The sequence below is a fragment of the Dermacentor variabilis genome, chromosome 11 (genome assembly GCF_050947875.1).
Source record: "Dermacentor variabilis isolate Ectoservices chromosome 11, ASM5094787v1, whole genome shotgun sequence".
NCBI classification, from domain to species: Eukaryota; Metazoa; Arthropoda; class Arachnida; order Ixodida; family Ixodidae; genus Dermacentor; species Dermacentor variabilis.
In genome coordinates this window covers 14,863,360-14,887,223 of record NC_134578.1, presented here as the reverse complement: position 1 = coordinate 14,887,223, position 23,864 = coordinate 14,863,360, and the positions used below count along the sequence as shown (strand labels likewise).

The 23,864-nt window shown below is 43.7% G+C and overlaps 1 protein-coding gene across 1 annotated transcript in view; it reads left to right on the top strand.

Annotated features, from left to right (window-relative positions):
• The window catches only part of LOC142563111 (uncharacterized), a 79,728-nt gene that overhangs the window by 21,273 nt on the left and 34,591 nt on the right, over nucleotides 1–23,864 (top strand). The window lies entirely within an intron of this gene.

The window sequence follows — 23,864 nt, the reverse complement described above, 5'->3', positions numbered from 1 at the left end:
CCTAAGGGCATGAGTTATAGATACATTTATACACTTTTTCTGCAGATTGGGTTAGGGAACAAACGCGAGTTAATGACATCTTAGTTGAAATCAAGAAAAAGAAATGGGGGCATGGGCAGGACATGTAATGAGGAGGTAAGATAACCGATGGTCATTAAGAGTTACGGACTGGATTCCAAGGGAAGGGAAGCGTAGCAGGGGGCGGCAGAAAGTTAGGTGGGCGGATGAGATTAAGAAGTTTGCAGGGACGACATGGCCACAATTAGTACATGACCGGGGTAGTTGGAGAAATATGAGAGAGGCCTTTGCCCTGCAGTGGGCGTAACCAGGCTGATGATGATTATACACTTTTTCACTTTTGAGGGTGTAAATTATTTTACAGTGTAGCGGAATTAAGCCGAGTGCCCGAACTCTGGCTACCCCGATCCAAGCTCGTGCGAACGGCAGTCACAATTCTGCTTGCCGGGGTTCTCGATACAGTGACGTGCGTTATTCCCCGAAAGTAAAAAAAAAGATATTCTCGTCGGCGTACGGTCGTCGTGCCACTGTCCTGATTCCTCCGAACCTGTAATCACCAACATTCGCCGGGCGTGCGGCCAACCTGTAATCACCGACATTTGCCCGTTCTTTTCGCTGACAACCCGAGTGGCAGCTTTTCATGGACACCTTGACTTCAAGCTGGCTTGCAAAATGCCTGGACTCGTCTCCCGTTCTTTGCATCTGAACCGGCCTGTATACCTTCCAAGTTTGGCTTGAGCGCCGTCGTCACGAAGGCAGAAAGGCTGTTGCTGCGAGCAAGTAAACTGGACCGCCGGAACACCGTTCGGAAAATTGAAAACGAGACATTTTTTTCCCCGACGTCGCCTCGAGTTCCGCTCTCCGGACCACTTTGCTGGCGTCCAGCTACACGCCAATCACCCGGCCAAGATACGGACACGCCATGCCTATAAGTTTACGGACGAATCAGACTTCACAGACTCTCGGACACCGCCGAACCCCGTCGTCCAACACGGCGCAACTGCTGTGGTATACGTAATCTGTTTTCGCGCCGACTTTATCCTGTTGAGGCCTCTGTTCTTGAGTACCCCTGAACTTCGATGTTGGTCCTGCCCTAGACGTGAGAAAGCTGGTTTGCGCTGTGGAGCACGCTGTCAGCCAAGTTCGTCATTCCCGCAGGGATGAGGTCCGCACCCACGTCATTGGCTTCCTCTCTCGGTTGCATCAGCGGTAATTTGCTTCGCCACTTTCTGCCGACGAACGCAGTGCTGTCCAACGGCTTCGTGGCAACTCAGAGATCGTCATTCTCCTCGCTGACAAGGGGAATCAGAATCATAATTTATTATTAGAAGTTGGGTCACACTACAAGTATTTAGTATGCACGAGGAGGTCCCATAGTCAAAGACTGTATCGGGATCTCCTGTACAAGAACAGTTATTATGGTTAACATCTCAAAGCAACAGTAGCATGTAATAAGGAAGTATACAAGCAACAAGAAAAAGATGCCACAGGTCTGAATACGGCCGTGTACAAAATAAAAATGCTGGACCTGCTTGACGACCAGGGCACTTACGTCCGGCTAGCCCGGGACCTTACCTTGAAGGCACATGTATTATTTAGGGGCTAAAAGAATAACATAAATTATAAGTGCCCCGGCCCGTACCACTGAGTATAACGGGCACAAAGAACTACAGAAACTATAGGTGTTCCACTTTGTTTCTCCGGAGCACAAGCCCCTCTACTACTCGTTCCTTTGCCATAATGGTGCGCTCCCTGCGCTTTATTCACAAACCGGGTGTCACTTTGCGACCCATAGTGGACTTTACCCGCTCCCCCCTCTACAAGCCATTCGGCTTTCTGCACAGAATTTCGTGCCCTCTCGTCGGAAAAGGTATAACGCATGTGCGCAACTCCACCGATTTCGTTGAGAAAAGTTCGGGATCTCGTCCTCGACGACGACGACGAGGTGCTGGTTTCGTCTGACGTTGTGTCTCTGTTTACTTCCATTCCCACTGACATGGCCGCGCAAGCGTGTTCTGCGGATCTCGGCGTCCATCCGGCTCTACCGGAAAGGTCGCCATTTGATGTCCCCACCTTGAAGAGTCTGCTCAGTTTTACAGCGGAGCTGTTTATGCGGACCCTGTGCCGTTGTTGTCGTAGAGTTCGCCAAAACTATCACCATCAGCAGTGGCTTGAGCGTCGTCGTCTTCGCCAGTTGGCTCCGTTGGGGGAGACATCATGGGGAGACCGCGTTTACGGGGGTATCGAGCCATTGGTTAAATGGGTATGAGCCATACGTTGTCTGGCGTGTCGGACAGATTCAATTTTGAAGAATCGCACGCGGCAATGCCGGGCGGATGCTGCTAACCACACCACCGAGCAAACTCTAGACATCGAAGGCAAGCGACAACGGTGGACTGCAGTCGTACCGTCACTGACGTCGTTCTCTCCGTCGCGGCCGAACTTGTGTGTAACCTCATTAAGAAACACAGAGACGTCAATCGTCAAACCAATCCAACCAATCGTCAAAACGATTGCAGCGCCCGCGTCTCCAGTGGTGGGCCTTGCGCCCAATATACTGAGCTTTGAAGGAGAAGTTTATTGATTGGAAAAGGCAGCGAGGTCGGCCGCAATGTGGAGTATCTGGCCTGCTGATCTGCGCAAGGGAAAGGGAAGAGGATAATAAAGAGATTTACAATGGAGGATGATGATGAGAGAAACGAGATGAAACAACGCATCGCATAAGTGATACCATCATAAACGCTATAGTCCAGGCCCGTGTCGCCTGAGAAACGTGAGAAAGCGCGTATTGCTTCTATCGTCTGCCAACTCTCCCTCCTGCTAGGCGCATGGACGGAGCATTGGATTAGTGGTTCCACATTCCATTCTAGCTACAACTATGGCAAGACCACGATTAGTGCGTACTCCTGATGAAGCTGCCTTCGGCAAGCGTCAGCGAGAATCGGCTTGTAAACGGGCACGTCGTAGGGCGTGCCTCAAGTGCAAAAATATGGGAGATCGTAAAAAAAGCACTCCTAAGAACCAGCGCTTTCTAGAGAAATTTTACAGCGAAAGCTCTTAAAGGACTATCCTTGCATAGTTTTTTCGGCTTCCGGCAACAGAAACGGACTTAGCGATTCCTAACAAACTCATACGGGTGCAGTGCGGTGGCGCAGATGTCAAAATGCGGAACAGATTAGAACGCTCGCCATGAACGTGAATAGGGTGACGTCAGGGTTATTTCAGCACATAAGTAGGAGAGGTATCGGCGCTAAAAACATCTCTCTTATCAATGGGGCGTACACGTATAGTTCGTACACCCGAAGAACAACATGCGTACGAGGAGCGATGGAGGGAACAGTAACGAGAATGTAATAAACGGCGCCGGCGCGAAACGACCACCGACGAAGAACGTTCCCGCGATGCTGAACGACAACGACAGTCACGAGCCCGGGCACCTCCGAACGAGCAACGTCGCCAAACTCGCAACGCAAAATTGACAACCGTTCCACTCTGCGAAGATGGAATGGCGGTGAAAACACTTTGCATTTCGTTTGGAAGCTTTGACTGTTGTCAGCTTTCGATGGGGGCGAAATGCGAAAACACCCGTGTACTTAGATTTAGGTGCACGTTAAAGAACCCCAGGTGGTTGAAATTTCCGGAGTCCTCCACTACGGCGTGCCTCATAATCAGAAAGTGGTTTTGGCACGTAAAGCCCCACAATTTTTTTACTGTTGTCAGCTTTCGCTGCCATTCCATCTTAAACAGAATGGAATCGTCGTCGTTTTTTTACTCGGTAAAAGGAATATTTTCATGGCCTAAACGCTTGCCATTTTTTTTTCATTTTTATTCCAGAAAATTCATCTGAGCCTAATCGTTTATCGCGTAAATCGGCGTCAGCGCATGCGCGGGAAATGATGTATGCGATAGAATCAGCGCTTTAGAGACAGCGTATTTTAACTCGCGGAAACGAATATTTTCGTGGTGTAAAGAAAAAAATTTGGTTCTCTAATGAGAAAATGCATAAGAAGAGCGCCGGGACTGCCCATGTGCACATCCGCAGAGATGCTGATGGCTCTAGGGGTGCACAACACATGGGCAGAACTGGTGGAAGCGGTTCTAACCTCTCAAATTGAGAGACTTAGCCCCACGAGGCCAGGATGAGCCATATTGACCAATGTTGGAATAAATCCAGACAGAGGCCCCACCGAAAAGGTGGAAGTAGATAGGGAAGTGAGGAAAAAACTTATTATCCCCCTCACCCCGCCTAAAAACATGCACCCGGAACATAACAAAGACAGAAGGCAAAAACGAGGGGAAGCATTACAAATTAGATTCGGCGAAATTTCGGAACATGGGGTGGCCTACACTGTAAAATAATTTACACCCTAAAGGGTCAAAAATGGTGTAAATGTGTCTATAACTCACACCCTTAGGGTGTCCGTTATATAGATAACACCCTAAGGGTGTGACTTATAGGCACATTTACGCCCTTTTTCACTTTTTAGGGTGTAAATTATTTTACAGTGTATGTAAACGCGGCGGGAGGTGGCGGCGGTTATAAGGTGGCAACGGCCGTCAGCGGCCGGAGCCATCCCGTGACAGCTGCCACTCTGCCGGGGGGGCCACAGAAGTGGCCGAGGAAATTGCGATCGCGTTAGCTTGCGCTGGAACGGACGCGAAATTTGTGATCAGTGACACAAAACTTCCATACAAAATGTTAGCAAGGGAAGGATCTCGCCCTTAGCGGCCAGAACCATAGGCCAGAGAAAGAAAATTTCAAATAACTTGCAGTCCGGCGCACGAAGCCGTCTCCGGCAACGAGGCGACCCACGAGCTGGATCGAGATCTCTACCGCCCAGCCTCGGTCATCGGGGCTCCTCGATGACCGAGGGAGCGGAGAGCGCATGCTAAAATGTGGGCAGATCACGCAGCGTTATAGATTCGATCGTAGACTGGTATCCCCGCCAGACACGAAATTAGGCAACAGACAAGCAGTCGCGTGGAGACGAATGCAAACTTATACGTATCCGCACCCGACTATAGCGAACCGCATGTTCCCCGAGGCCAGGAGCGATAGGTGTAATCTTTGCGGAGCGAGATCGACCCTAGACCATATAATATGGGCATGCCCGTACTCTCCCGGGGGACGCCCAATATAGGTAGTAGATAACCTGGGAGACCCTGCTGCGCAGCCCGGAGCTCCAGCTCCGGCTTGTCCAACTGGCTGAAAAGGCTGCTGGGACCCAAGACCTCCCGGCCTGCATCTGAGGCAGCAGCATCCCACCCCCCTGACCTGCGTGTCGGGGGGTGGGTAGATCACCTTACCCGTTAGACAATAAAGTTTATTATATCTGGACTATAGGCTTACCGTTCCTAAATTTTTTTAGAAAAGAAATTGTCTACGGTTATCGTTTGTTTTTTCGCGTGAACCACTGTCCGGGCATGCATAGGGAGTGAAATATAACACGAACCAGCACTTTCCAGACAAATGATTATACGTGTCTGAATCAACCCGCCGTGATTGCTCAGTGGTTATGGCGTTGGGCTGGTGAGAACTAGGTTCCGGGATCGAATCCCGGCCCCGGCGGCCGCATTCTGATGGGGGCGGGAACACGCCGCTACTTAGATTTCTGTGCACGTTAACGAACCTCAGTTCGTTGAAATTTCCGGAGTCCTCCACTACAGCGTGCCTGATAACCAGAAAGTTGTTTTGGCACGTAAAACCCTATAATTTAACTTTTTAACCTGTCTGAGACGAATATTTGCATAGGCTATACCGTTTCTTCTTTCTGATATTTTTCGAGATAAATAATCTCAGCCTAATCGTTTATTTATCGCGTGAATCGCGATATTTATATTATCGATATATTTCGTTAATTTATCGCGACAGATACATGCGGCGAACCAGCACTATCGAGACACTTTATTTTTCGTCGGAAAATGATATATTCATGGGCTATAGTATAGGCTTACCGTTTTTTTCATTTTTGGGAGAAAATATATGTGGTGTACCGGCGCCTTCGAGACACTTTATTTTTCGTCGGAAAAATGATATTTTCATGGGCTATAGGCTTACCGTTTTTTCCATTTTGGGGGGAAAATTATTTTTTGCCGGATCGTTTATTTATCGCGTTAAACGGCGTCTACGCATGCCCGCGGACTGATATTTGTGGTGTACCGGCGCCTTCCAGACACTTTTATTTTTCGTCGAAAAAATGGTATATTCATGGGCTATAGGCTTACGTTTTTTTCCATTTTGGGGGGAAAATTATTCTTTGCCTGATCGTATATTTATCCCGTTAAACGGCGTCTACGCATGCCTGGGGACTGATATTTGTGGTGTACCGGCGCCTTCCAGACACTTTTATTTTTGGTCGAAAAAATGATATTTTCATGGGCTATAGGCTTACCGTTTTTTCCATTTTTGGGGGAAAATTATTCTTTGCCTGATCGTTTATTTATCGCGTTAAACGGCTTCTACGCATGCCCGGGGACTGATATATGTGGTGTACCGGCGCCTTCCAGACACTTTTATTTTTCGTCGAAAAAATGATATTTTCATGGGCTATATAGGCTTACCGTTTTTTCCATTTTTGGGGAAAAATTATTCTTTGCCTGATCGTTTATTTATCGCGTTAAACGGCGTCTATGCATGCCCTGGGACTGATATATGTGGTGTACCGGCGCCTTCCAGACTTTTATTTTTCGTCGAAAAAATGATATTTTCATGGGCTATTTCCGCTTACGCTTTTTTCCATTTTTTGGGGAAAATTATTTTTTGCCGGATCGTTTATTTATCGCGTTAAACGGCGTCTACGCATGCCCGGGGACTGATATATGTGGTGTACCGGCGCCTTCCAGACACTTTTATTTTTCGTCGAAAAAATGATATTTTCATGGGCTATAGGCTTACCGTTTTTTCCATTTTTGGGGGAAAATTATTCTTTGCCTGATGGTTTATTTATCGCGTTAAACGGCGTCTACGCATGCCCGGGGACTGATATATGTGGTGTACCGGCGCCTTCCAAACACCTTTATTTTTCGTCGAAAAAATGATATTTTCATGGGCTTACCGTTTTTTCCATTTTTTGGGAGAAAATTATTTGTTTCCGGATCGTTTATTTATCGCGTTAAACGGCGTCTACGCATGCCCGGGGACTGATATATGTGGTGTACCGGCGCCTTCCAGACACTTTTATTTTTCGTCGAAAAAATGATATTTTCATGGGCTATAGGCTTACCGTTTTTTCCATTTTTGGGGGAAAATTATTTTTTGCCGGATCGTTTATTTATCGCGTTAAACGGCGTCTACGCATGCCCGGGGACTGATATATGTGGTGTACCGGCGCCTTCCAGACACTTTTATTTTTCGTCGAAAAAATGATGTTTTCATGGGCTATAGGCTTACCGTTTTTTCCACTTTTGGGGGAAAATTATTTTTGCCGGATCGTTTATTTATCGCGTTAAACGGCGTCTGCGCATACCCGGGGACTGATATATGTGGTGTACCGGCGCCTTCCAGACACTTTTATTTTTCGTCGAAAAAATATTTTCATGGGCTATAGGCTTACCGTTTTTTCCATTTTTGGGGGAAAATTATTTTTTGCCGGATCGTTTATTTATCGCGTTAAACGGCGTCTACGCATGCCCGGGGACTGATATATGTGGTGTACCGGCGCCTTCCAGACACTTTTATTTTTCGTCGAAAAAATGATATTTTCATGGGCTATAGGCTTACCGTTTTTTCCATTTTGGGGGGAAAATTATTCTTTGCCTGATCGTTTATTTATCGCGTTAAACGGCGTCTACGCATGCCCGGGGACTGATATATGTGGTGTACCGGCGCCTTCCAGACACTTTTATTTTTCGTCGAAAAAATGATATTTTCATGGGCTATAGGCTTACCGTTTTTTCCATTTTTGGGAGAAAATTATTTTTTGCCGGATCGTTTATTTATCGCGTTAAACGGCGTCTACGCATGCCCGGGGACTGATATATGTGGTGTACCGGCGCCTTCCAGACACTTTTATTTTTCGTCGAAAAAATGATATTTTCATGGGCTATAGGCTTACCGTTTTTTCCATTTTTGGGGGAAAATTATTTTTTGCCGGATCGTTTATTTATCGTGTTAAACGGCGTCTACGCATGCCCGGGGACTGATATATATGGTGTACCGGCGCCTTCCAGACACTTTTATTTTTCGCCGAAAAAATGATATTTTCATGGGCTATAGGCTTACCGTTTTTTCCATTTTTGGGGGAAAATTATTCTTTGCCTGATCGTTTATTTATCGCGTTAAACGGCGTCTACGCATGCCCGGGGACTGATATATGTGGTGTACCGGCGCCTTCCAGACACTTTTATTTTTCGTCGAAAAGATATTTTCATGGGCTATAGGCTTACCGTTTTTTCCATTTTTGGGGGAAAATTATTTTTTGCCGGATCGTTTATTTATCGCGTTAAACGGCGTCTACGCATGCCCGGGGACTAATATATGTGGTGTACCGGCGCCTTCCAGACACTTTTATTTTTCGTCGAAAAAATGATATTTTCATGGGCTATATATAGGCTTACCGTTTTTCCATTTTTGGGGGAAAATTATTTTTTGCCGGATCGTTTATTTATCGCGTTAAACGGCGTCTACGCATGCCCGGGGACTGATATATGTGGTGTACCGGCGCCTTCCAGACACTTTTATTTTTCGTCGAAAAAATGATATTTTCATGGGCTATAGGCTTACCGTTTTTTCCATTTTTGGGAGAAAATTATTTTTTGCCGGATCGTTTATTTATCGCGTTAAACGGCGTCTACGCATGCCCGGGGACTGATATATGTGGTGTACCGGCGCCTTCCAGACACTTTTATTTTTCGTCGAAAAAATGATATTTTCATGGGCTATAGGCTTACCGTTTTTTCCATTTTTGGGGGAAAATTATTTTTTGCCGGATCGTTTATTTATCGCGTTAAACGGCGTCTACGCATGCCCGGGGACTGATATATGTGGTGTACCGGCGCCTTCCAGACACTTTTATTTTTCGTCGAAAAAATGATATTTTCATGGGCTATGGCTTACCGTTTTTTCCATTTTTGGGGGAAAATTATTCTTTGCCTGATCGTTTATTTATCGCGTTAAACGGCGTCTACGCATGCCCGGGGACTGATATATGTGGTGTACCAGCGCCTTCCAGACACTTTTATTTTTCGTCGAAAAAATGATATTTTCATGGGCTATAGGCTTACCGTTTTTTCCATTTTTGGGAGAAAATTATTTTTTGCCGGATCGTTTATTTATCGCGTTAAACGGCGTCTACGCATGCCCGGGGACTGATATATGTGGTGTACCGGCGCCTTCCAGACACTTTTATTTTTCGTCGAAAAAATGATATTTTCATGGGCTATAGGTTTACCGTTTTTTCCATTTTTGGGAGAAAATTATTTTTTGCCGGATCGTTTATTTATCGCGTTAAACGGCGTCTACGCATGCCCGGGGACTGATATATGTGGTGTACCGGCGCCTTCCAGACATTTTTATTTTTCGTCGAAAAAATGATGTTTTCATGGGCTATATAGGCTTACCGTTTTTTCCACTTTTGGGGGAAAATTATTTTTTGCCGGATCGTTTATTTATCGCGTTAAACGGCGTCTGCGCATACCCGGGGACTGATATATGTGGTGTACCGGCGCCTTCCAGACACTTTTATTTTTCGTCGAAAAAATGATATTTTCATGGGCTATAGGCTTACCGTTTTTTCCATTTTTGGGGGAAAATTATTCCTTGCCTGATCGTTTATTTATCGCGTTAAACGGCATCTACGCATGCCCGGGGACTGATATATGTGGTGTACCGGCGCCTTCCAGACATTTTTATTTTTCGTCGAAAAAATGATGTTTTCATGGGCTATAGGCTTACCGTTTTTTCCATTTTTGGGGGAAAATTATTTTTTGCCGGATCGTTTATTTATCGCGTTAAACGGCGTCTGCGCATGCCCGGGGACTGATATATGTGGTGTACCGGCGCCTTCCAGACACTTTTATTTTTCGTCGAAAAAATGATATTTTCATGGGCTATAGGCTTACCGTTTTTTCCATTTTTGGGAGAAAATTATTCTTTGCCTGATCGTTTATTTATCGCGTTAAACGGCATCTACGCATGCCCGGGGACTGATATATGTGGTGTACCGGCGCCTTCAAGACACTTTTATTTTTCGTCGAAAAAATGATATTTTCATGGGCTATAGGCTTACCGTTTTTTCCATTTTTGGGAGAAAATTATTTTTTGCCGGATCGTTTATTTATCGCGTTAAACGGCGTCTACGCATGCGCGGGGACTTATATATATGGTGTACCGGCGCCTTCCAGACACTTTTATTTTTCGTCGAAAAAATGATATTTTCATGGGCTATAGGCTTACCGTTTTTTCCATTTTTGGGGGAAAATTATTTTTTGCCGGATCGTTTATTTATCGCGTTAAACGGCGTCTACGCATGCCCGGGGACTGATATATGTGGTGTACCGGCGCCTTCCAGACACTTTTATTTTTCGTCGAAAAAATGATATTTTCATGGGCTATAGGCTTACCGTTTTTTCCATTTTGGGGGGAAAATTATTCTTTGCCTGATCGTTTATTTATCGCGTTAAACGGCGTCTACGCATGCCCGGGGACTGATATATGTGGTGTACCGGCGCCTTCCAGACACTTTTATTTTTCGTCAAAAAAATGATATTTTCATGGGGTATAGGCTTACCGTTTTTTCCATTTTTGGGGGAAAATTATTTTTTGCCGGATCGTTTATTTATCGCGTTAAACGGCGTCTGCGCATGCCCGGGGACTGATATATGTGGTGTACCGGCGCCTTCCAGACACTTTTATTTTTCGTCGAAAAAATGATATTTTCATGGGCTATAGGCTTACCGTTTTTTCCATTTTTGGGGGAAAATTATTCTTTGCCTGATCGTTTATTTATCGCGTTAAACGGCATCTACGCATGCCCGGGGACTGATATATGTGGTGTACCGGCGCCTTCAAGACACTTTTATTTTTCGTCGAAAAAATGATATTTTCATGGGCTATAGGCTTACCGTTTTTTCCATTTTTGGGAGAAAATTATTTTTTGCCGGATCGTTTATTTATCGCGTTAAACGGCGTCTACGCATGCGCGGGGACTTATATATGTGGTGTACCGGCGCCTTCCAGACACTTTTATTTTTCGTCGAAAAAATGATATTTTCATGGGCTATAGGCTTACCGTTTTTTCCATTTTTGGGGGAAAATTATTTTTTGCCGGATCGTTTATTTATCGCGTTAAACGGCGTCTACGCATGCCCGGGGACTGATATATGTGGTGTACCGGCGCCTTCCAGACACTTTTATTTTTCGTCGAAAAAATGATATTTTCATGGGCTATAGGCTTACCGTTTTTTCCATTTTGGGGGGAAAATTATTCTTTGCCTGATCGTTTATTTATCGCGTTAAACGGCGTCTACGCATGCCCGGGGACTGATATATGTGGTGTACCGGCGCCTTCCAGACACTTTTATTTTTCGTCGAAAAAATGATATTTTCATGGGCTATAGGCTTACCGTTTTTTCCATTTTTGGGAGAAAATTATTTTTTGCCGGATCGTTTATTTATCGCGTTAAACGGCGTCTACGCATGCGCGGGGACTGATATATGTGGTGTACCGGCGCCTTCCAGACACTTTTATTTTTCGTCGAAAAAATGATATTTTCATGGGCTATAGGCTTACCGTTTTTTCCATTTTGGGGGGAAAATTATTCTTTGCCTGATCGTTTATTTATCGCGTTAAACGGCGTCTACGCATGCCCGGGGACTGATATATGTGGTGTACCGGCGCCTTCCAGACACTTTTATTTTTCGTCAAAAAAATGATATTTTCATGGGCTATAGGCTTACCGTTTTTTCCATTTTTGGGGGAAAATTATTCTTTGCCTGATCGTTTATTTATCGCGTTAAACGGCATCTACGCATGCCCGGGGGCTGATATATGTGGTGTACCGGCGCCTTCCAGACATTTTTATTTTTTGTCGAAAAAATGATGTTTTCATGGGCTATAGGCTTACCGTTTTTTCCATTTTTGGGGGAAAATTATTTTTTGCCGGATCGTTTATTTATCGCGTTAAACGGCGTCTGCGCATGCCCGGGGACTGATATATGTGGTGTACCGGCGCCTTCCAGACACTTTTATTTTTCGTCGAAAAAATGATATTTTCATGGGTTATAGGCTTACCGTTTTTTCCATTTTTGGGGGAAAATTATTCTTTGCCTGATCGTTTATTTATCGCGTTAAACGGCATCTACGCATGCCCGGGGACTGATATATGTGGTGTACCGGCGCCTTCAAGACACTCTTATTTTTCGTCGAAAAAATGATATTTTCATGGGCTATAGGCTTACGGTTTTTTCCATTTTTGGGAGAAAATTATTTTTTGCCGGATCGTTTATTTATCGCGTTAAACGGCGTCTACGCATGCGCGGGGACTTATATATATGGTGTACCGGCGCCTTCCAGACACTTTTATTTTTCGTCGAAAAAATGATATTTTCATGGGCTATAGGCTTACCGTTTTTTCCATTTTTGGGGGAAAATTATTTTTTGCCGGATCGTTTATTTATCGCGTTAAACGGCGTCTACGCATGCCCGGGGACTGATATATGTGGTGTACCGGCGCCTTCCAGACACTTTTATTTTTCGTCGAAAAAATGATATTTTCATGGGCTATAGGCTTACCGTTTTTTCCATTTTGGGGGGAAAATTATTCTTTGCCTGATCGTTTATTTATCGCGTTAAACGGCGTCTACGCATGCCCGGGGACTGATATATGTGGTGTACCGGCGCCTTCCAGACACTTTTATTTTTCGTCGAAAAAATGATATTTTCATGGGCTATAGGCTTACCGTTTTTTCCATTTTTGGGAGAAAATTATTTTTTGCCGGATCGTTTATTTATCGCGTTAAACGGCGTCTACGCATGCGCGCGGACTGATATATGTGGTGTACCAGCGCCTTCCAGACACTTTTATTTTTCGTCGAAAAAATGATATTTTCATGGGCTATAGGCTTACCGTTTTTTCCATTTTGGGGGGAAAATTATTCTTTGCCTGATCGTTTATTTATCGCGTTATACGGCGTCTACGCATGCCCGGGGACTGATATATGTGGTGTACCGGCGCCTTCCAGACACTTTTATTTTTCGTCGAAAAAATGATATTTTCATGGGCTATAGGCTTACCGTTTTTTCCATTTTTGGGAGAAAATTATTTTTTGCCGGATCGTTTATTTATCGCGTTAAACGGCGTCTACGCATGCGCGGGGACTTATATATATGGTGTACCGGCGCCTTCCAGACACTTTTATTTTTCGTCGAAGAAATGATATTTTCATGCGCTATAGGCTTACCGTTTTTTCCATTTTTGGGAGAAAATTATTTTTTGCCGGATCGTTTATTTATCGCGTTAAACGGCGTCTACGCATGCCCGGGGACTGATATATGTGGTGTACCGGCGTCTTCCAGACACTTTTATTTTTTGTCGAAAAAATGATATTTTCATGGGCTATAGGCTTACCGTTTTTTCCATTTTTGGGGGAAAATTATTTTTTGCCGGATCGTTTATTTATCGCGTTAAACGGCGTCTACGCATGCCCGGGGACTGATATATGTGGTGTACCGGCGCCTTCCAGACACTTTTATTTTTCGTCGAAAAAATGATATTTTCATGGGCTATAGGCTTACCGTTTTTTCCATTTTTGGGAGAAAATCATTTTTTGCCGGATCGTTTATTTATCGCGTTAAACGGCGTCTACGCATGCCCGGGGACTGATATATGTGGTGTACCGGCGCCTTCCAGACACTTTTATTTTTCGTCGAAAAAATGATATTTTCATGGGCTATAGGCTTACCGTTTTTTCCATTTTTGGGAGAAAATTATTTTTTGCCGGATCGTTTATTTATCGCGTTAAACGGCGTCTACGCATGCCCGGGGACTGATATATGTGGTGTACCGGCGCCTTCCAGACACTTTTATTTTTCGTCGAAAAAATGATATTTTCATGGGCTATAGGCTTACAGTTTTTTCCATTTTTGGGGGAAAATTATTTTTTGCCGGATCGTTTATTTATCGCGTTAAACGGCGTCTACGCATGCCCGGGGACTGATATATGTGGTGTACCGGCGCCTTCCAGACACTTTTATTTTTCGTCGAAAAAATGATATTTTCATGGGTATAGGCTTACCGTTTTTTCCATTTTTGGGGGAAAATTATTCTTTGCCTGATCGTTTATTTATCGCGTTAAACGGCATCTACGCATGCCCGGGGACTGATATATGTGGTGTACCGGCGCCTTCCAGACACTTTTATTTTCGTCGAAAAAATGATATTTTCATGGGCTATAGGCTTACCGTTTTTTCCATTTTTGGGAGAAAATTATTTTTTGCCGGATCGTTTATTTATCGCGTTAAACGGCGTCTACGCATGCGCGGGGACTTATATATATGGTGTACCGGCGCCTTCCAGACACTTTTATTTTTCGTCGAAAAAATGATATTTTCATGGGCTATAGGCTTACCGTTTTTTCCATTTTTGGGAGAAAATTATTTTTTGCCGGATCGTTTATTTATCGCGTTAAACGGCGTCTACGCATGCCCGGGGACTGATATATGTGGTGTACCGGCGCCTTCCAGACACTTTTATTTTTCGTCGAAAAAATGATGTTTTCATGGGCTATAGGCTTACCGTTTTTTCCATTTTTGGGGGAAAATTATTCTTTGCCTGATCGTTATCTATCGCGCTAAACGGCGTCTACGCATGCCCGGGGACTGATATATGTGGTGTACCGGCGCCTTCCAGACACTTTCATTTTTCGTCGAAAAAATGATATTTTCATGGGCTATAGGCTTACCGTTTTTTCCATTTTGGGGGGAAAATTATTCTTTGCCTGATCGTTTATTTATCGCGTTAAACGGCGTCTACGCATGCCCGGGGACTGATATATCATATTTTCTTACCGTTTTTTCCATTTTTGGGGGAAAATTATTTTTTGCCGGATCGTTTATTTATCGCGTTAAACGGCGTCTACGCATGCCCGGGGACTGATATATGTGGTGTACCGGCGCCTTCCAGACACTTTTATTTTTCGTCGAAGAAATGATATTTTCATGCGCTATAGGCTTACCATTTTTTCCATTTTTGGGAGAAAATTATTTTTTGCCGGATCGTTTATTTATCGCGTTAAACGGCGTCTACGCATGCCCGGGGACTGATATATGTGGTGTACCGGCGTCTTCCAGACACTTTTATTTTTCGTCGAAAAAATGATATTTTCATGGGCTATAGGCTTACCGTTTTTTCCATTTTTGGGGGAAAATTATTTTTTGCCGGATCGTTTATTTATCGCGTTAAACGGCGTCTACGCATGCCCGGGGACTGATATATGTGGTGTACCGGCGCCTTCCAGACACTTTTATTTTTCGTCGAAAAAATGATATTTTCATGGGCTATAGGCTTACCGTTTTTTCCATTTTTGGGAGAAAATCATTTTTTGCCCGATCGTTTATTTATCGCGTTAAACGGCGTCTACGCATGCCCGGGGACTGATATATGTGGTGTACCGGCGCCTTCCAGACACTTTTATTTTTCGTCGAAAAAATGATATTTTCATGGGCTATAGGCTTACCGTTTTTTCCATTTTTGGGAGAAAATTATTTTTTGCCGGATCGTTTATTTATCGCGTTAAACGGCGTCTACGCATGCCCGGGGACTGATATATGTGGTGTACCGGCGCCTTCCAGACACTTTTATTTTTCGTCGAAAAAATGATATTTTCATGGGCTATAGGCTTACAGTTTTTTCCATTTTTGGGGGAAAATTATTTTTTGCCGGATCGTTTATTTATCGCGTTAAACGGCGTCTACGCATGCCCGGGGACTGATATATGTGGTGTACCGGCGCCTTCCAGACACTTTTATTTTTCGTCGAAAAAATGATATTTTCATGGGTATAGGCTTACCGTTTTTTCCATTTTTGGGGGAAAATTATTCTTTGCCTGATCGTTTATTTATCGCGTTAAACGGCATCTACGCATGCCCGGGGACTGATATATGTGGTGTACCGGCGCCTTCCAGACACTTTTATTTTCGTCGAAAAAATGATATTTTCATGGGCTATAGGCTTACCGTTTTTTCCATTTTTGGGAGAAAATTATTTTTTGCCGGATCGTTTATTTATCGCGTTAAACGGCGTCTACGCATGCGCGGGGACTTATATATATGGTGTACCGGCGCCTTCCAGACACTTTTATTTTTCGTCGAAAAAATGATATTTTCATGGGCTATAGGCTTACCGTTTTTTCCATTTTTGGGAGAAAATTATTTTTTGCCGGATCGTTTATTTATCGCGTTAAACGGCGTCTACGCATGCCCGGGGACTGATATATGTGGTGTACCGGCGCCTTCCAGACACTTTTATTTTTCGTCGAAAAAATGATGTTTTCATGGGCTATAGGCTTACCGTTTTTTCCATTTTTGGGGGAAAATTATTCTTTGCCTGATCGTTATCTATCGCGCTAAACGGCGTCTACGCATGCCCGGGGACTGATATATGTGGTGTACCGGCGCCTTCCAGACACTTTCATTTTTCGTCGAAAAAATGATATTTTCATGGGCTATAGGCTTACCGTTTTTTCCATTTTTGGGAGAAAATTATTTTTTGCCGGATCGTTTATTTATCGCGTTAAACGGCGTCTACGCATGCCCGGGGACTGATATATGTGGTGTACGGGCGCCTTCCAGACACTTTTATTTTTCGTCGAAAAAATGATATTTTCATGGGCTATAGGCTTACCGTTTTTTCCATTTTTTGGGGGAAATTATTCTTTCCCTGATCGTTTATCTATCGCGCTAAACGGCGTCTACGCATGCCCGGAGACTGATATATGTGGTGTACCGGCGCCTTCCAGACACTTTTATTTTTCGTCGAAAAAATGATATTTTCATGGGCTATATAGGCTTACCGTTTTTTCCATTTTTGGGGGAAAATTATTCTTTGCCTGATCGTTTATCTATCGCGCTAAACGGCGTCTACGAATGCCCGGGGACTGATATATGTGGTGTACCGGCGCCTTCCAGACACTTTTATTTTTCGTCGAAAAAATGATATTTTCATGGGCTGTAGGCTTACCGTTTTTTCCATTTTTTGAGGAAAATTATTCTTTGCCTGATCGTTTATTTATCGCGTTAAACGGCGTCTACGCATGCCCGGGGACTGATATATGTGGTGTACCGGCGCCTTCCAGACACTTTTATTTTTCGTCGAAAAAATGATATTTTCATGGGCTATAGGCTTACCGTTTTTTCCATTTTTGGGAGAAAATTATTTTTTGCCGGATCGTTTATTTATCGCGTTAAACGGCGTCTACGCATGCCCGGGGACTGATATATGTGGTGTACCGGCGCCTTCCAGACATTTTTATTTTTCGTCGAAAAAATGATGTTTTCATGGGCTATAGGCTTACCGTTTTTTCCACTTTTGGGGGAAAATTATTTTTTGCCGGATCGTTTATTTATCGCGTTAAACGGCGTCTGCGCATACCCGGGGACTGATATATGTGGTGTACCGGCGCCTTCCAGACACTTTTATTTTTCGTCGAAAAAATGATATTTTCATGGGCTATAGGCTTACCGTTTTTTCCATTTTTGGGGGAAAATTATTTTTTGCCGGATCGTTTATTTATCGCGTTAAACGGCGTCTACGCATGCCCGGGGACTGATATATGTGGTGTACCGGCGCCTTCCAGACATTTTTATTTTTCGTCGAAAAAATGATGTTTTCATGGGCTATAGGCTTACCGTTTTTTCCACTTTTGGGGGAAAATTATTTTTTGCCGGATCGTTTATTTATCGCGTTAAACGGCGTCTGCGCATACCCGGGGACTGATATATGTGGTGTACCGGCGCCTTCCAAACACCTTTATTTTTCGTCGAAAAAATGATATTTTCATGGGCTTACCGTTTTTTCCATTTTTGGGAGAAAATTATTTGTTTCCGGATCGTTTATTTATCGCGTTAAACGGCGTCTACGCATGCCCGGGGACTGATATATGTGGTGTACCGGCGCCTTCCAGACACTTTTATTTTTCGTCGAAAAAATGATATTTTCATGGGCTATAGGCTTACCGTTTTTTCCATTTTTGGGAGAAAATTATTTTTTGCCGGATCGTTTATTTATCGCGTTAAACGGCGTCTACGCATGCCCGGGGACTGATATATGTGGTGTACCGGCGCCTTCCAGACACTTTTATTTTTCGTCGAAAAAATGATATTTTCATGGGCTATAGGCTTACAGTTTTTTCCATTTTTGGGGGAAAATTATTTTTTGCCGGATCGTTTATTTATCGCGTTAAACGGCGTCTACGCATGCCCGGGGACTGATATATGTGGTGTACCGGCGCCTTCCAGACACTTTTATTTTTCGTCGAAAAAATGATATTTTCATGGGTATAGGCTTACCGTTTTTTCCATTTTTGGGGGAAAATTATTCTTTGCCTGATCGTTTATTTATCGCGTTAAACGGCATCTACGCATGCCCGGGGACTGATATATGTGGTGTACCGGCGCCTTCCAGACACTTTTATTTTCGTCGAAAAAATGATATTTTCATGGGCTATAGGCTTACCGTTTTTTCCATTTTTGGGAGAAAATTATTTTTTGCCGGATCGTTTATTTATCGCGTTAAACGGCGTCTACGCATGCGCGGGGACTTATATATATGGTGTACCGGCGCCTTCCAGACACTTTTATTTTTCGTCGAAAAAATGATATTTTCATGGGCTATAGGCTTACCGTTCTTTCCATTTTTGGGAGAAAATTATTTTTTGCCGGATCGTTTATTTATCGCGTTAAACGGCGTCTACGCATGCCCGGGGACTGATATATGTGGTGTACCGGCGCCTTCCAGACACTTTTATTTTTCGTCGAAAAAATGATGTTTTCATGGGCTATAGGCTTACCGTTTTTTCCATTTTGGGGGGAAAATTATTCTTTGCCTGATCGTTATCTATCGCGCTAAACGGCGTCTACGCATGCCCGGGGACTGATATATGTGGTGTACCGGCGCCTTCCAGACACTTTCATTTTTCGTCGAAAAAATGATATTTTCATGGGCTATAGGCTTACCGTTTTTTCCATTTTTGGGAGAAAATTATTTTTTGCCGGATCGTTTATTTATCGCGTTAAACGGCGTCTACGCATGCCCGGGGACTGATATATGTGGTGTACGGGCGCCTTCCAGACACTTTTATTTTTCGTCGAAAAAATGATATTTTCATGGGCTATAGGCTTACCGTTTTTTCCATTTTTGGGGGGAAATTATTCTTTCCCTGATCGTTTATCTATCGCGCTAAACGGCGTCTACGCATGCCCGGAGACTGATATATGTGGTGTACCGGCGCCTTCCAGACACTTTTATTTTTCGTCGAAAAAATGATATTTTCATGGGCTATATAGGCTTACCGTTTTTTCCATTTTTGGGGGAAAATTATTCTTTGCCTGATCGTTTATCTATCGCGCTAAACGGCGTCTACGAATGCCCGGGGACTGATATATGTGGTGTACCGGCGCCTTCCAGACACTTTTATTTTTCGTCGAAAAAATGATATTTTCATGGGCTGTAGGCTTACCGTTTTTTCCATTTTTTGAGGAAAATTATTCTTTGCCTGATCGTTTATTTATCGCGTTAAACGGCGTCTACGCATGCCCGGGGACTGATATATGTGGTGTACCGGCGCCTTCCAGACACTTTTATTTTTCGTCGAAAAAATGATATTTTCATGGGCTTACCGTTTTTTCCATTTTTGGGAGAAAATTATTTTTTGCCGGATCGTTTATTTATCGCGTTAAACGGCGTCTACGCATGCCCGGGGACTGATATATGTGGTGTACCGGCGCCTTCCAGACATTTTTATTTTTCGTCGAAAAAATGATGTTTTCATGGGCTATAGGCTTACCGTTTTTTCCACTTTTGGGGGAAAATTATTTTTTGCCGGATCGTTTATTTATCGCGTTAAACGGCGTCTGCGCATACCCGGGGACTGATATATGTGGTGTACCGGCGCCTTCCAGACACTTTTATTTTTCGTCGAAAAAATGATATTTTCATGGGCTATAGGCTTACCGTTTTTTCCATTTTTGGGGGAAAATTATTTTTTGCCGGATCGTTTATTTATCGCGTTAAACGGCGTCTACGCATGCCCGGGGACTGATATATGTGGTGTACCGGCGCCTTCCAGACATTTTTATTTTTCGTCGAAAAAATGATGTTTTCATGGGCTATAGGCTTACCGTTTTTTCCACTTTTGGGGGAAAATTATTTTTTGCCGGATCGTTTATTTATCGCGTTAAACGGCGTCTGCGCATACCCGGGGACTGATATATGTGGTGTACCGGCGCCTTCCAAACACCTTTATTTTTCGTCGAAAAAATGATATTTTCATGGGCTTACCGTTTTTTCCATTTTTGGGAGAAAATTATTTGTTTCCGGATCGTTTATTTATCGCGTTAAACGGCGTCTACGCATGCCCGGGGACTGATATATGTGGTGTACCGGCGCCTTCCAGACACTTTTATTTTTCGTCGAAAAAATGATGTTTTCATGGGCTATAGGCTTACCGTTTTTTCCATTTTGGGGGGAAAATTATTCTTTGCCTGATCGTTATCTATCGCGCTAAACGGCGTCTACGCATGCCCGGGGACTGATATATGTGGTGTACCGGCGCCTTCCAGACACTTTCATTTTTCGTCGAAAAAATGATATTTTCATGGGCTATAGGCTTACCGTTTTTTCCATTTTTGGGAGAAAATTATTTTTTGCCGGATCGTTTATTTATCGCGTTAAACGGCGTCTACGCATGCCCGGGGACTGATATATGTGGTGTACGGGCGCCTTCCAGACACTTTTATTTTTCGTCGAAAAAATGATATTTTCATGGGCTATAGGCTTACCGTTTTTTCCATTTTTGGGGGGAAATTATTCTTTCCCTGATCGTTTATCTATCGCGCTAAACGGCGTCTACGCATGCCCGGAGACTGATATATGTGGTGTACCGGCGCCTTCCAGACACTTTTATTTTTCGTCGAAAAAATGATATTTTCATGGGCTATATAGGCTTACCGTTTTTTCCATTTTTGGGGGAAAATTATTCTTTGCCTGATCGTTTATCTATCGCGCTAAACGGCGTCTACGAATGCCCGGGGACTGATATATGTGGTGTACCGGCGCCTTCCAGACACTTTTATTTTTCGTCGAAAAAATGATATTTTCATGGGCTGTAGGCTTACCGTTTTTTCCATTTTTTGAGGAAAATTATTCTTTGCCTGATCGTTTATTTATCGCGTTAAACGGCGTCTACGCATGCCCGGGGACTGATATATGTGGTGTACCGGCGCCTTCCAGACACTTTTATTTTTCGTCGAAAAAATGATATTTTCATGGGCTTACCGTTTTTTCCATTTTTGGGAGAAAATTATTTTTTGCCGGATCGTTTATTTATCGCGTTAAACGGCGTCTACGCATGCCCGGGGACTGATATATGTGGTGTACCGGCGCCTTCCAGACATTTTTATTTTTCGTCGAAAAAATGATGTTTTCATGGGCTATAGGCTTACCGTTTTTTCCACTTTTGGGGGAAAATTATTTTTTGCCGGATCGTTTATTTATCGCGTTAAACGGCGTCTGCGCATACCCGGGGACTGATATATGTGGTGTACCGGCGCCTTCCAGACACTTTTATTTTTCGTCGAAAAAATGATATTTTCATGGGCTATAGGCTTACCGTTTTTTCCATTTTTGGGGGAAAATTATTTTTTGCCGGATCGTTTATTTATCGCGTTAAACGGCGTCTACGCATGCCCGGGGACTGATATATGTGGTGTACCGGCGCCTTCCAGACATTTTTATTTTTCGTCGAAAAAATGATGTTTTCATGGGCTATAGGCTTACCGTTTTTTCCACTTTTGGGGGAAAATTATTTTTTGCCGGATCGTTTATTTATCGCGTTAAACGGCGTCTGCGCATACCCGGGGACTGATATATGTGGTGTACCGGCGCCTTCCAAACACCTTTATTTTTCGTCGAAAAAATGATATTTTCATGGGCTTACCGTTTTTTCCATTTTTGGGAGAAAATTATTTGTTTCCGGATCGTTTATTTATCGCGTTAAACGGCGTCTACGCATGCCCGGGGACTGATATATGTGGTGTACCGGCGCCTTCCAGACACTTTTATTTTTCGTCGAAAAAATGATATTTTCATGGGCTATAGGCTTACCGTTTTTTCCATTTTTGGGAGAAAATTATTTTTTTCCGGATCGTTTATTTATCGCGTTAAACGGCGTCTACGCATGCCCGGGGACTGATATATGTGGTGTACCGGCGCCTTCCAGACACTTTTATTTTTCGTCGAAAAAATGATATTTTCATGGGCTATAGGCTTACCGTTTTTTCCATTTTTGGGGGAAAATTATTTTTTGCCGGATCGTTTGTTTATCGCGTTAAACGGCGTCTACGCATGCCCGGGGACTGATATATGTGGTGTACCGGCGCCTTCCAGACACATTTATTTTTCGTCGAAAAAATGATATTTTCATGGGCTATAGGCTTACCGTTTTTTCCATTTTTGGGAGAAAATTATTTTTTGCCGGATCGTTTATTTATCGCGTTAAACGGCGTCTGCGCATACCCGGGGACTGATATATGTGGTGTACCGGCGCCTTCCAGACACTTTTATTTTTCGTCGAAAAAATCATATTTTCATGGGCTATAGGCTTACCGTTTTTTCCATTTTTGGGGGAAAATTATTTTTTGCCGGATCGTTTATTTATCGCGTTAAACGGCGTCTACGCATGCCCGGGGACTGATATATGTGGTGTACCGGCGCCTTCCAGACACTTTTATTTTTCGTCGAAAAAATGATATTTTCATGGGCTATAAGGCTTACCGTTTTTTCCATTTTGGGGGGAAAATTATTCTTTGCCTGATCGTTTATTTATCGCGTTAAACGGCGTCTACGCATGACCGGGGACTGATATATGTGGTGTACCGGCGCCTTCCAGACACTTTTATTTTTCGTCGAAAAAATGATATGTTCATGGGCTATAGGCTTACCGTTTTTTCCATTTTTGGGAGAAAATTATTTTTTGCCGGATCGTTTATTTATCGCGTTAAACGGCGTCTACGCATGCCCGGGGCTGATATATGTGGTGTACCGGCGCCTTCCAGACACTTTTATTTTTCGTCGAAAAAATGATGTTTTCATGGGTTATAGGCTTACCGTTTTTTCCACTTTTGGTGGAAAATTATTGCCGGATCGTTTACTTATCGCGTTAAACGGCGTCTGCGCATACCCGGGGACTGATATATGTGGTGTACCGGCGCCTTCCAGACACTTTTATTTTTCGTCGAAAAAATGATATTTTCATGGGCTATAGGCTTACCGTTTTTTCCATTTTTTGGGGAAAATTATTCTTTGCCTGATCGTTATCTATCGCGCTAAACGGCGTCTACGCATGCCCGGGGACTGATATATGTGGTGTACCGGCGCCTTCCAGACACTTTCATTTTTCGTCGAAAAAATGATATTTTCATGGGCTATAGGCTTACCGTTTTTTCCATTTTTGGGGGAAAATTATTCTTTGCCTGATCGTTTATTTATCGCGTTAAACGGCGTCTACGCATGCCCGGGGACTGATATATGTGGTGTACCGGCGCCTTCCAGACACTTTTATTTTTCGTCGAAAAAATGATATTTTCATGGGCTATAGGCTTACCGTTTTTTCCATTTTTGGGGGAAAATTATTT